General features: G+C 35.9%; 1 long non-coding RNA gene across 1 annotated transcript; it reads right to left on the bottom strand.

Moving 5' to 3' along the window:
• Nucleotides 1–11,080: 11,080 nt before the first annotated feature.
• On the bottom strand, nt 11,081–11,927 carry LOC25502568 (uncharacterized). Its single transcript, XR_005643658.1, has 2 exons — nt 11,770–11,927; nt 11,081–11,669 (listed from the first exon to the last, which is right to left on the bottom strand). It is a non-coding gene; the product is annotated as an uncharacterized lncRNA (long non-coding RNA).
• Between the last annotated feature and the right edge of the window lie 1,301 nt (nt 11,928–13,228).

Consider the following 13,228-nt stretch of genomic DNA (forward strand, 5'->3'; position numbering starts at 1 on the left):
CACGTAGAAACAAGCTTTTGGGAGAAAAAGGGAGAAGAGCCAAGATAGCCAAGTGAAGAACCGGAGAGATTGTAGAGTTTTGTTCATCTGATTTAAAGTAAGGGTGAGGCTAACTCTCAATAATCATAGTGTATATAAATTCTGAGATTGATTTAACATGTGGGTTGTTTTTGATTTTGGGAATTGGGAATTAGGTTTTTCAATTGTTGAATTTTGATTAGAAAAGTGTAGAAACCGTGGCAATTGTTAGAATGTGTTCAGGTTATAGGTAGAATCATATAACATTGTTGTAATCAGTTTTGGGGATTGAATTGGGGAAAATTGGGGCTTTTGGTGAAAAACTGCAGAATTCACGTAGTCAGACCTGACACAGCTCGCCATGGCGAGTAAGCTGACTCGCCTGGCGAGTAAGCCATTTCATCGCTCGCCACAGCGAATGATTGCTCGCCATTGCGAGTTAACCGGTAGGTGAAATCATGATTTTTAAAATGTTGTTTTTAGGTCGTGTTTTGGATGGTTTTGACTGCCTTGACATGTATAGAAAGGACTAGGCAAGTTTTTGGATCAAAAAGGGGATTAGAGAGCTTAAAAATGGGGATTTGGTGTGAAAATAATCAAATGGCCGAGAGCAAGCAGTTTCTGCTCGCCACGACGAACAACTTACTTGCCATGGCGAATCACCCATTTTCTTGAGCTGGCCATAGCGAGCAGTGCTCTCGCCTGGCGAATTTCTCAATGGCTGAAGCCACATTTTGTGTTTTGTGTACCTTGACGTGCGTGCTGTTTAGTTGATTCTTTTGGTTATAATAATGATTATATATGACTACATTATTTTACCAAGAACATGATTGATTATTGATTAATGAATTATATATATGACCATGTGAATATATACTACGTTGATGAATGTCGTTGTTAAAAGTCGTTGTGCCGCAGTTGACCAAGTTGTGGAGTAAGTCTGATTATTTATGCATAGTTGTTGTTGTCTTCGTCGTTGTCCACATTGTCGTTGATGTTGCTGAGTTGTATGTTGATATACACAAAGTCGAGTCCATTGCATACTCATAAATTGTCGAGGGCTCATGCCCTGTGAATGCTAGTTCATTCAAAATTGTTGAGGGCTTATGCCCTGTGGTTGAGGGCTCATGCCCTGTGAATGCCTTGTCATTCAACACGTTGATTTTAAGTTGAGGGCTCATGCCCTGTGAATGCTAGTTCATTCAAAATTGTTGAGGGCTTATGCCCTGTGAATGCTCGTTCATTCAAACACGTTGAAATGGTACCACATGCATGTTGCATTGTCGCATTAGTCGTGTGTCGTTGCATAGTCGTCGTTGTTGTTGTTGTTGGTTGAGTTGTCGGTGTTGTTGTGTTGATTAAGTATGAAACATTACTGTTGAATATCTGTTATTAATTATGTTGTTAGATATAGTTGATGATTTATATATCTATTATTATTGTTTGTGAATCTCACCCCTTCAGCTTGGAAATTGTTGCCTTTGCATGGGTAACTTGCAGGTGACCAAGAATAGTTGCAGTCGTGAGTGGATTCTCTCGCGTGTGTCTTAGGTGCTCTGGTACGTAACGGGATGGGAATTTTATTGTTGTTTTCTGTTCGTTACGTATTAATCAATGAACTTTCATGAACATGTTGTTGGAATAAATTTTATGAGATTTTACCGTTGAGGCCTTTGTGCCAAGGTTTTTTAGATGTTGAATAATTTCCGCTGCGATGTAATAAATGATATGTTGTTGAAGTTGAATTAATAAATAGTAATTTTATTCTATTTATGGTTTTATGAAAAGTAGTTTGACATTCCGTATATGTTAAAATACTCTGATTTTATGTATGATTTACATTGTTAGGAATACGGGGTGTTACAAGGAGGAACATAGAACAAATCTCCATGTACCATATTGCCGGCTAACGGCTCAAGACCGTACATTCTACCCTTTCTTCCTTTTCCTCCATCCGGTCTTCCTTTTTCTGCAGCCTTTGCCAATAATTGAAGTTTAATGGGGAAGGGAATTTCTGGATATGATGGAATCTCAAGATTCTCCTCCAAAAACTCCGCTGCATTTGTGCGTGACGCAGTACGGAAGCGTAGGGTTAGCAAGCGCTAAACCTAGATAGAAAAGAATAAGTTTGCAAGCGACAAACTTGTGAAAATAGGGTTGCAAGCGACAAACCTATCAAAATAAGGGTTTCCGGAATCCACCAGAATTGAGAGAAAATCTCGAATAATTTTATTGAATCAAAAGGTGTGTCTCTTAGGCTGCATAAGTTCTGCATATATAGTGAAAGAAATAACAAACCCGTGGGCCAAAATAAAACAAAACAAAATAATAATAGAAAGTTCTAGAAAATCACTAAGATTTGACTAAAATAAAATACTATAAAATTACTAAGGAAGCCCTCCTACATCAGTCTCCTCCACCTCTGAAGAACTCGACCCCGAGTTCTCATCTTCATAAAGGACTTCATCTGCATGGTATTCCTGAATGTCTGCCACATTGAAAGTGTTGGAAATGTTCATAGAATCTGGAAGTGCTACCACATATGCATTATCATTGATCTTGCGAGTCACTTTGAATGGACCATACTTGCGGGGCTGTAGCTTGTTGTAGGTACCAACAGGAAATCTCTCTTTTCGTAGAAACACCATCACATCAACCCCCACATTGAAAACCTTGACTCTTCGCCGTTTGTCTGCAGCAACTTTGTATTTCAACCCGATAGCTTCTAACTTGGCCCAGACATAATCTTTCACAGTCATAATCTCTTCAGCCATCTTTTCAGCAGCTACGTTAACTCCATGAGCTTTAGGCAACTTAATCAAATCAACCACATGCCTAGGGACAGAAGTGTAAACAAGTGCAAAAGGTGTTTTCCAGTAGCAGAATGCACAGTGCTGTTATAAGAAAATTCAACCTGAGGTAAAGCCAAGTCCCATTGTTTCGGTTTGTCACCAGCGAATCATATTTCCCACAGTCCTGTTCGTGACCTCAATTTGCCCATCAGTCTGGGGGTGAGCGGTAGAACTCCTGTTCAGTCATGTTCCACATAATTTCCACAGAGTAATCCAGAAATGACTAAGGAATTTAGTGTCTCTGTCGGAGGTAATAGATGTAGGTACCCCATGAAGGCGCACAACCTCTCTGAAAAACAGTTTGGCTATGTTGGATGCATCTGCAGTCTTCTTGCAAGCAATGAAATGGGACATCTTGGAGAATCGGTCCACAACTACAAACACAGAATCCACACCTCGCTGGGTACGAGGCAAACCCAACACGAAATCCATAGATAAATCCTGCCAAATGTCATCAGGAATGGGTAAAGGCATGTAAAGACCAGTGTTTTGCGACTGACCTTTAGAAACTTGGCAAGTGTAGCATTTCTTGACAATGGTTCCAACATCTTTTCTCAAGTGTGGCCAATAAAACCTCTCTTCTAGACTAGCAATGGTCTTATCTCGCCCCATGTGTCCACTAAGACCGCCACTATGTAGGTCCCTAATTAATTTCTCCCTTAAGGATGAGCAAGGAATGCACAATTGGTCTCCTTTAAAAAGGTATCCTTCTCGAATATGAAAATCTGCACAAGGACGCTCCTTGCATTTGGCCAACAATTCTTTGAACTCAGCATCACTCTCATACAATTCCTCCAGACATTCAAAACCCACAACCTCTTGTGCTAAAGTGACAAGCAAAGAAGTTATCCTACTTAAGGCATCAGCTACCTTGTTAAAAGCACCAGATTTATGCTGAATAATAAAAGGGAACTTTTGCAGAAAACTCACCCACCGAGCGTGCATCTTGTTGATTACTTTCTGACTATGAAGAAATTTTAGAGCTTGATGATCAGTAAACAGAATGAACTCTCTATGAATCAGAGAATGCTCCCATTGGTAAAGGGCTCTGAAAACGGTGTAAAATTCTTGGTCATAAGTACTCCATTTTTGGCGAGCTTCACTCAACTTCTCACTAAAGAAAGCAATTGGCTTCTTCTCTTGAGATAAAACAGCTCCTATTCCAATTCCACTAGCATCACATTCAACTTGGAACACCTTTTCAAAATCAGGAAGAGCTAAGACTAGGGCGGTGCACAACTTCTTTTTTATTAAGGCAGAACTCTGATCTTGCTCGAAACCCCACTTGAATTTTCCTTTCTTCAAACATTCTGTGATTGGTGCAGTGATAGTGCTGAAATCTCTGATAAATCTTCTATAAAAAGTGGCCAGCCCGTGAAAACTACGTACTTCAGTAACTGATATGGGTGCAGGCCAATCTCTGATAGCCCTCACCTTTTCCTCATCAACCTGGATTCCTTCTTCACCAACTATAAACCCCAAGAAAAGTAACTTGTTGGTACTGAATGTGCACTTTTTTAGATTAATGTACAACTGATTATCTTGTAAAACTTGCAAAACCAGCCTCACATGTTCCAAGTGTTCTTTCTTGGACTTACTATAAATCAGAATATCATCAAAATAAACTACTACAAAGGATCCAATAAAGGGGCGTAGAACCTGATTCATTAATCTCATGAAGGTGCTAGGGGCGTTTGACAATCTGAAAGGCATCACTAGCCATTCATAAAGTCCATCCTTACTCTTGAAAGCTGTCTTCCACTCATCTCCAGGTCTAATTCTGATCTGATGATATCCACTACACAGGTCTATTTTCGAAAACACCTTAGACCCTGACAACTCATCAAGCATGTCTTCTAAACGGGGAATTGGAAACCGATACTTGATAGTTATCTTGTTGATGGCTCTACTGTCGACACACATCCTCCACTGATTTCCTTTCTTTGGTACTAAAAGGACTGGGACAGCACAAGGACTCATGCTCTCACGGATGAATCCCTTTCTTAGTAAATCCTCAATCTGCTCCCTTAAAATCTCATTCTCTGTAGGACTCATGCGGTAATGAGGAATGTTTGGTAAACTAGATTCTAGAATCAAGTCTATCTGATGTTGAATGTCTCTCATGGGAGGTAAATCATTTGGAAGCTCATCTACAATCAGCTCATTGAAATCTTTTAGAATTTCTAAGACTTCACCTAGTATCGAAATCTCTTCTTTCACAATGTTCATCAGTCCTTTGATCACAACTGGATAAAAACACTCAGTTTCCTTAACGACATCATCAAGTTCCTTTTCATTCTGAGTCATCACTAGGAAACTCGTTTTCTTCTCTTTCGGGTTCTTTCCAAATTGTAAAACAGGTGTCATAGCAATCTTATGAGTTCCCCAAGTAAACAACATCACATTATCCCGTCCTTGATAAGTAATATCATTATCAAACTGCCAAGGTCTACCAAGTAAAATATGACAAACATCCATATCAAGAACATCACAAAGTACCTCTTCTCTATAATGTTTGCCGATGGATATAGGAACTTTGCAGGATTGCGTCACTCGTACCTGGGATCCCTTGCTGACCCAGCCAAGTGAGTATGGCTTCTCATGAGGCTCCGTGGGCAGCTTGAAATAATTCACCAATTTTTTTGACACCAAGTTCTCTGTGCTTCCATTATCAATTATCAGGTCATATACTTTGTTATTGCCGGAACAACGAGTCTTAAATAAATTTTTGTGTTGGCCTTCCTCTTTGGATGCTAGCAACGTTCGTTGAAGCAAAAAGTTCACTCTCTCTTCAGAATCTTCCTCAGCAAACTCAACTCCTATGTATTCATCTTCCTCATCAAGTTTCTCATTATCACCATCTAAACCTTCTGCTACTCCAGCAACCCTCCTTGATGGACAAACATTGGACTTGTGACCCTTTCCACCGCAACGGTAACAATTATCACACCAGGATACGCATATGGGTTGTTCTGCTTTTGGACGGGGGACTTGACTGGAGGTACACTGCCAGAACTGCTTGCTTTGCTAACATGGTTTGAATCTTTGACTGGTGCACTTTTCTCTTTGTCATCAGCTTGGTTCTGTGGAGAATATCTTCTGAAATTTGAGAAATTTCTAGGGGATTTCTATATTAATTCCGCCTTTAAAGATAGGTTGGACGCTTCAGCAACGGTCCAAACAGTCTGTAATCCCATCTTCTCTTGCAATGAACTTTTCAAACCATTAATATAACCAGCCACCTTATGATTCTCAGACTCGCCTAATTCATTACGTTCAGAAAAACGCAAAAACTCAGCCGTGTACTCAGTCACTGATCGCTTGCCCTGAACACATTCAATATACATCTTATATAGAATCTGTTCATAATCTTTAGGTAAAACTCTGCCAAGCATCAACTGTTTCATCTTTCTCCAAGTTCGAATAGGGCGTTTATTTTGTCTACGCCTCTGAACAACGAGCCTATCCCACCAAACAGCTGCGGTACTTTTCAATCTAATCGCAACCATCTTAACCTGCTTGTCTATCGGGACGTCCATGACCTCGAAAAATCTATCAACATCGATCTGCCAGTCCAAGAATTCTTCTACTCCCATTGTTCCGTGAAATAGGGGAATATCAACCTTAACGCGGTAATCTTGGTGATTCCCACGTTCACTCCCATCATCGATCACGACTTACTCCTCATCAAAACTCGAATTATCATCAGAAGAGTCGTTGACATAACGAACCCTAATATCTGGAGTTGGTCCTCCTCCCCTGTTGTTGCGGTAGTTGTTGTTTTGGTGGTTATTGTTTCGGTTGTTGATGTTTCTGTTGTGGTCGCCGTTTCTATTGTTGTTTCTACTGTTGTTGTTGGTGCTTTCGTCAACTTTAGTCGACAAAGTCGTCATCTGATCTGACAGAACTTTGAGGGTTGCAGCAAAACCTTCAAATTCTGCCCTAGTGACCGGTTGATCTCCTATGGCTGGATCACGTTCACGAAAGAACAGGGGAAACCTGCTCTGATGCCAACTGACGTAGTACGGAAGCGTAGGGTTAGAAAGCGCTAAACCTAGATAGAAAAGAACAAGTTTGCAAGCGACAAACTTGTGAAAATAGGGTTGCAAGCGACAAACCTATCAAAATAAGGGTTTCTGGAATCCACCAGAATTGAGAGAAAATCTCGAATAATTTTATTGAATCAAAAAGTGTCTCTTAGGCTGCATAAGTTCTGCTTATATAGTGAAAGAAATAACAAACCCGTGGGCCAAAATAATAATAATAGAAAGTTCTAGAAAATCACTAATTTGACTAAAATAAAATACTATAAAATTACTAAGGAAGCCCTCCTACATCAATGCGATAAGCTGCCTATAAAGTAAAGTAATATATAATAAAGTCAACACCGAAAAAAAACAAACACACAGCAGCAGCAAACTATCAACACCAAAACAGAAAAGCCACAAACAGAAACTGGATCACCTAAAAAAAAACACTCCCTAACCACTGTCAGTAACAGAACAGCATGCCAAATGCTCCAATCCAAAAAGTAAATCAAAGAAAAACATTTCAAAAATCTAAGATAAAGAGACCTACATATACAATAAAGCAGCCAACCTAAGAAATATGCTAACACATGCCTCACTATCAGGCAAAGCCTTTGAAACCAAACCGCCGAACAAACACCACCCGATAGAACCAAAACAGCATCAACAGAAAAAAGTTGGGCAAAAAGTCCCACAACACCCCATGCCAAATAGGTTGGAGCAAACCTAACAACCAAAAACGCAAGAACATAACTAGTGATGCAGCCACCACAACCACAAAAAGAACAGCAGTATTTCTAACCCCATATTTTCCAGCAATACAGGCTCCTACTAAGATATTCTCAGAAACTAACATTGCATATGGCTTGTAATTTAACTAACAATATGATATTTACAAGCATCAAATAAAAACGAAAGGCACCAACCAACATCACTAATTGACAATGCACATATGACCGACACACGACCCACATCCTTTGAACACAGCAGAGAACATAAATGGGTATTGCTAGCTCGAGCATTGACATACCGACCAAGATTCTGACTGAAACAAGTCTCATCATGGATCTCTTCCAGATAAGGATCTCTACCCAATCTATTTCGCTAATTGTACACACAAATATTAACCAATTAGAACATTTGGCAAATTTAATATATACATATATATAGAAATATAAATAGTTCAAAAATGTGTGTATTTATATATTGTTAATTTGGTTATTAAAATATGTTGCATTATTTTTTGTAGTTTCCTTACTTTCGATCCATTTTGAGGTTGGTGTTGTTGTTGGCTGGCTATTGCTTTTTTCTTTTGCATCCACTTGTTCATTGGCTTGTTGTCTGAGGTTAGTATCTTTTATTTATTTAAAATTAATTCAATCGATTATTAATAAAAATATTAGTTATTAGAAACATAGTTAGTAAAATTAAATTGTAGTAAATATGTTATCTATACCTATTAATAAAGACAAAACATGTGTTTGGTGTAGCCTTTTTTCCATTCCAAAATTACCCTTTAAATTCCAGGATTATGTAACTTCCGAGAGCCAAAAAATATTACAAAGCACCAGTTTTTTTTTTATTATTAAAAATAGAAAAGGCAGCAGTTCTTTTTTTTTTTTTGACACTTTTATATCATGCAAGTAAAATGTAAACAACTATTTTATATCCCCTTAATTAAAAAAGGAAAAGCAGTTTCTAAAAAAAAAATAGGGTAAGGTCGGAGCAATATGGCGGAAGATGGATGGGAGACCCTCTTTTGTTTTCTCTAATCATCTATTGTTACTACATGAGTTTGGTGTAGCCATTTTTTTTAACGAAGGTGTTTTGGTTTCTTTATATTTTTTAATGACGGTGTTTTTATTGGTGTAGATAGATCATACTTGCTTCAACAAAAAGAATAAGAAAGAAATATGGTGGTTCATGATGGTTGAATATAATCGTATCACAATGGAGTTGATTGAAAGGTATAGTAGAGAACCCCTTTATATTGATTGTGTCATGAAAAATGCTGAAAGAAAATCCAAAAGATTAGTCAAAAAAATTCTTAAATATTCAACTTCGACATAGTTACTTGATATCTATATTAAAAGAGAAATTAGCAAGTACTTATCTAAGTATTTATCAAAAATTGAAACACGGTACTTAGAAAACCTTTAGTCCAATTCCATCTATAAATGTTCTTAAGAGGGTGTGTGTCAAGTCCTTATAAGGTGTATCGTTGTATCTAACACTTTTCTTGCGTTTTTCCTTAATTCAATTTTTCCCCTTTTGTTTAGATGTCATTGTGTTTGATTGAAATTAGCATTCTTTTAATTATTTTGTTCACAACTTCAGTAGACATAGATTTGAAGAAAACAAGATCATGAAGACTTTAGGTGTCACCATTCTTTGTTCAAGACGCACTGAAGCATAAATGGGACAAATATAGAGAATATACAATAATAATTTAAGTTATAGAAGTCAAGATATTATTGATGTGTCTATATATATTATTGATGTTTATTAGTTATTATATGTTTATTATATGTGTTATAGTCTCATTATTTTTCTATTATCATATGTCCAATGTGAAAAAGAAGATAATGTATCATCGACTCCAAAAGAGTGATAGAGAGGAAAGAGAGAGAGAGAGAGTAATGAAGTAATAAAAAGAGAAGGACAATAGGGAGATATGGTGGATATGCTTTGACTGCGACCTAACTACATATCTTCATAGAAATTGCACAAAGGGCAGGATTCGTCACCAGAGAGATACAACGGTTTCCTTATTATTTTGAATTCATGAAATTGTGTAAAATTGTTTGAAAAGAAGTTGTGAATTTCAAATTCAAGTCTGCAATATTTTTAATGCATGTTATTTTTTTTGGTTTCAATTTTACCTTTTTACTTTATGTTTACGCTCTAATATGGAGACAAGATAACTCACGGTTGGCGGCTTTGGTTGTGCAATTTTATATTGTTTGACTGATTTTGTAGTTTACTAATAAAATAATCATTGTATTTATATTTTTTTTGGTGAATAATCACTATATGTTACATTGTATCTATAATCTATTTCTATGACATACGCAGACATTATCTTATTTTTGTGTAGTCTTTTTATCCAACCAAACTATGTGTGTGTATATGGCAGCAATTATGAGATATGAGGCTCTAGAAAAAGTGAGATTCCTTCAACAAACGAAAACTGTGAGATATGTAGCACCAACACTTGCTCATTTTCACTTTTTTCTATCGATGCCGATGTGTCAAAATTGAGATCAGTGTCGGCGTGTATAGCTTGGATATCCTATTGCCATCTCTTATGTGGATGATTTATAGGTTAGATATTCTATTTCATGCTTATATTTTCTTATCATTTTTTTCTTTGAAACTTCAAATTTATTTGTGAGCCTTTTTTATGTCAAGAGGGTTATTTGTTACTGTTTATGATGCCTTTTTATAAGATTGTTGATTGTTTATAGGTTAATTTTGTAAGACTTTTGATTCTTTAGGGGTTAATTTTGGAGCAAATGGACGGTAAGACCAATGGAAAATGACCTAAACGGATTGGAACTCTCCAAACTAGACTGGAAGTATACAAGAGACAAGCTCAGGGGTTGTCCTGAGGGCGGGCGCAAGGGGCGACAGTCCAGGGCACCATTTTTTCAGGGGCACCAAAATTATAATTTTTACTTAATAGTTAGTACTATATAGATATATATCTTTTTAATTCGCTTTGATTAATTCTATTGAAAAAATATTTTTAGATAACTTTGATTATAAATGAATATTTTACAACAAGAAGAAAATATTTGAATAATTAAAACAGCACAATTTACTATTTCACTCACGGCACCAAAAATATTAGGGCCGGCTTTGGACATGCTCATATTATATATTACTTTTCTATATGGTGTTAAATAAATTATATTTGTGTATGCCATATTATATTTAAATTTACCTAGAGAAACATAGTCAAGTTTGTATACACGTTATACAAATGTCCGTCTGGGAACAAAAGATCTCTATTCATCATATTTTTTATTTCTTATACCATAAGATTTATATATTACTTTTCTGCATGGTGTTAAATAAATTAGGTGTATGACATGTTATACAATAATTTATACAAAGACTGACACTTTGAAGACATGGTAGCGATGTCAAGATCATTAAGTACAGATGAGGTTGAAGAGATTGTCCAATGGCGACTTTAAACGAGTGAACTCGAGCTGAAAAAATAGTTTGTGTCGAACTCGAGCCGAGTTTCGAGCCGAACCAATTCTTATCGAGTCGAGTTCAGACAGGTTCGGTTCGACTCGACTCATTTCCAGTCCTATATATATAAAATCATAGGCTTAGAAGTAACAAAACTATTTTGCAAACTTAACTATTAAAGATATTATAATGAGTGGTATGGTGGAAAAGAAAATGTGATATCCCTAAATTGGAGTTCATGGGGATATTATAATTGGATTTCATTATCATTATTTTATAGTGCTAATATATCATTAAAAAGTTCTTGAAATTATAAAAAGGAAAAGAAAAAAAAAACAATTTGTTGGGTGGCAAGAAAATAAAATAAAAATGACAGCTTGTGGAACATTGTAGCAGAGCATTTGTGTGCTATCGTGGGTCTAAAACTAAATGAAGAATCATGTGAGCACACTCTATTTTCCCCACCTTATATAACAACTGCTACAATATCCAGTCCAACACCTCGGTTCCATATCAGGGGGGCACATATTTTGTGGACAATCAGAATCAGTATTACATGGATAATACCCTGTCACAAAAAAAGAGAGAATAAAAAGTGTAACTAAAATGGGATAATATATTGTGTGGGAAGTAGAGAAGAAAAATTTAAATGGTTAAAAATGATTTACATTCAGCCTTTGTTGCAACCAAAAATAGGGAAAGAAAGATAATCATACTATAAACAAAATTGGCAATTTTAGCCATATTCCCCTCCTTTTTTTCTTCTTCGTAATATATGTATTTATCACATTTTAATTTATAAAGCTCATCTTCTTCTTAACATTATAAATATTTAAAAATATTCATGTGTTGTGTTTGTCTCTTCAGCATACTTAAAAAAGGTCACACAAATAAATTTTCTTAAATTTATATATATTACCATATTCTTTTATATGTTTATAATATATTAAAATTATACATATTTAAAAATATTCATGTGTTGTGTTTGTCTCTTCAGCATATTGAAAATAGCTTACACAAAAAAAATCTTCTTAAATTTATATATATTACCATGTTCTTTTATATGTTTATAAATATATTAACATATTAATATATTAGTTATCACTATATGAAAATATATTAATGAATCCTGTGACCGTTAATGGCTGATTGCGTGAATTCATGAATTTGTTACAAACTTGTTTTTAGAATTAAATCAATTAAGTGTGCTCTTTCTACTGCGCTAACGCATGTAACTCATAAACATTATATTTTTCAACATCAATGTTTGTTTAGTTTTTCTTGATATATCTTGGAGAAAATTATTAGAATTAAAAAAATGATCAAGCTTGATCAAAAGGAGAAGGATCAAACTTGATAAAAAAAAGTAAGATACGTAATTCATGCACTTCTTTAACATGGAGTTATTTAATACATACTTAGTTTGTGATGCATACTCATCTATCTATTGAGGATGAATATGCATGAAACATGAGAGACAGTTATGGGGGTGGGTTTGATGAAGACATTAAATATTTCCCAGCGCTAACACGATTTACAGAAACCAGTACAGATATGCTCTATATTATTTCTCAAGCCATTTGAGTCTGTCACAAAATATAAAATTAGGAAAATCTAAGGCCCGGTAGAAGAAATAAGAACAAAACTTTAATAACACATCCAAGTTTTGCAAAGGACGAAGACATTTCAAAAAGAGTGAAAGAATATTTACGCATTAGTCATATCACTTATTCATACTTTGAGATATTTTTGATTGAAAAAGTTGATGTAGCATAGCAAGTGGAATGTTAACCAATCCGGGGCATATAAGTGATGTTATTGTTTGAGAAATTTTGGAGGATAAAAGGCAAGAGTCCCTGCATACAACAACCTCTCTCTCTCTCTCTCTCTCTCTCTCTCTCTCTCTCTCTCTCTCTCTCTCTCATGGCCACACATAACACGGCCATACAACTGTCCTATTGACCTATCTCTCAAATCGTTGTTTGGCTGCTTAGCTACATACAACCGAGCATTTTCTTGATTCATCAATTATTCAGTGAAGTTTTTGGAGACATTTTTTTCATATAAAAACATTTGATTCTATGTTCAGTTTGGATTTTTTTATTATATTGTTTAATTAGATGGATT

This window comes from Medicago truncatula, chromosome 8 (assembly GCF_003473485.1).
Source record: "Medicago truncatula cultivar Jemalong A17 chromosome 8, MtrunA17r5.0-ANR, whole genome shotgun sequence".
Lineage (NCBI taxonomy): Eukaryota > Viridiplantae > Streptophyta > Magnoliopsida > Fabales > Fabaceae > Medicago > Medicago truncatula.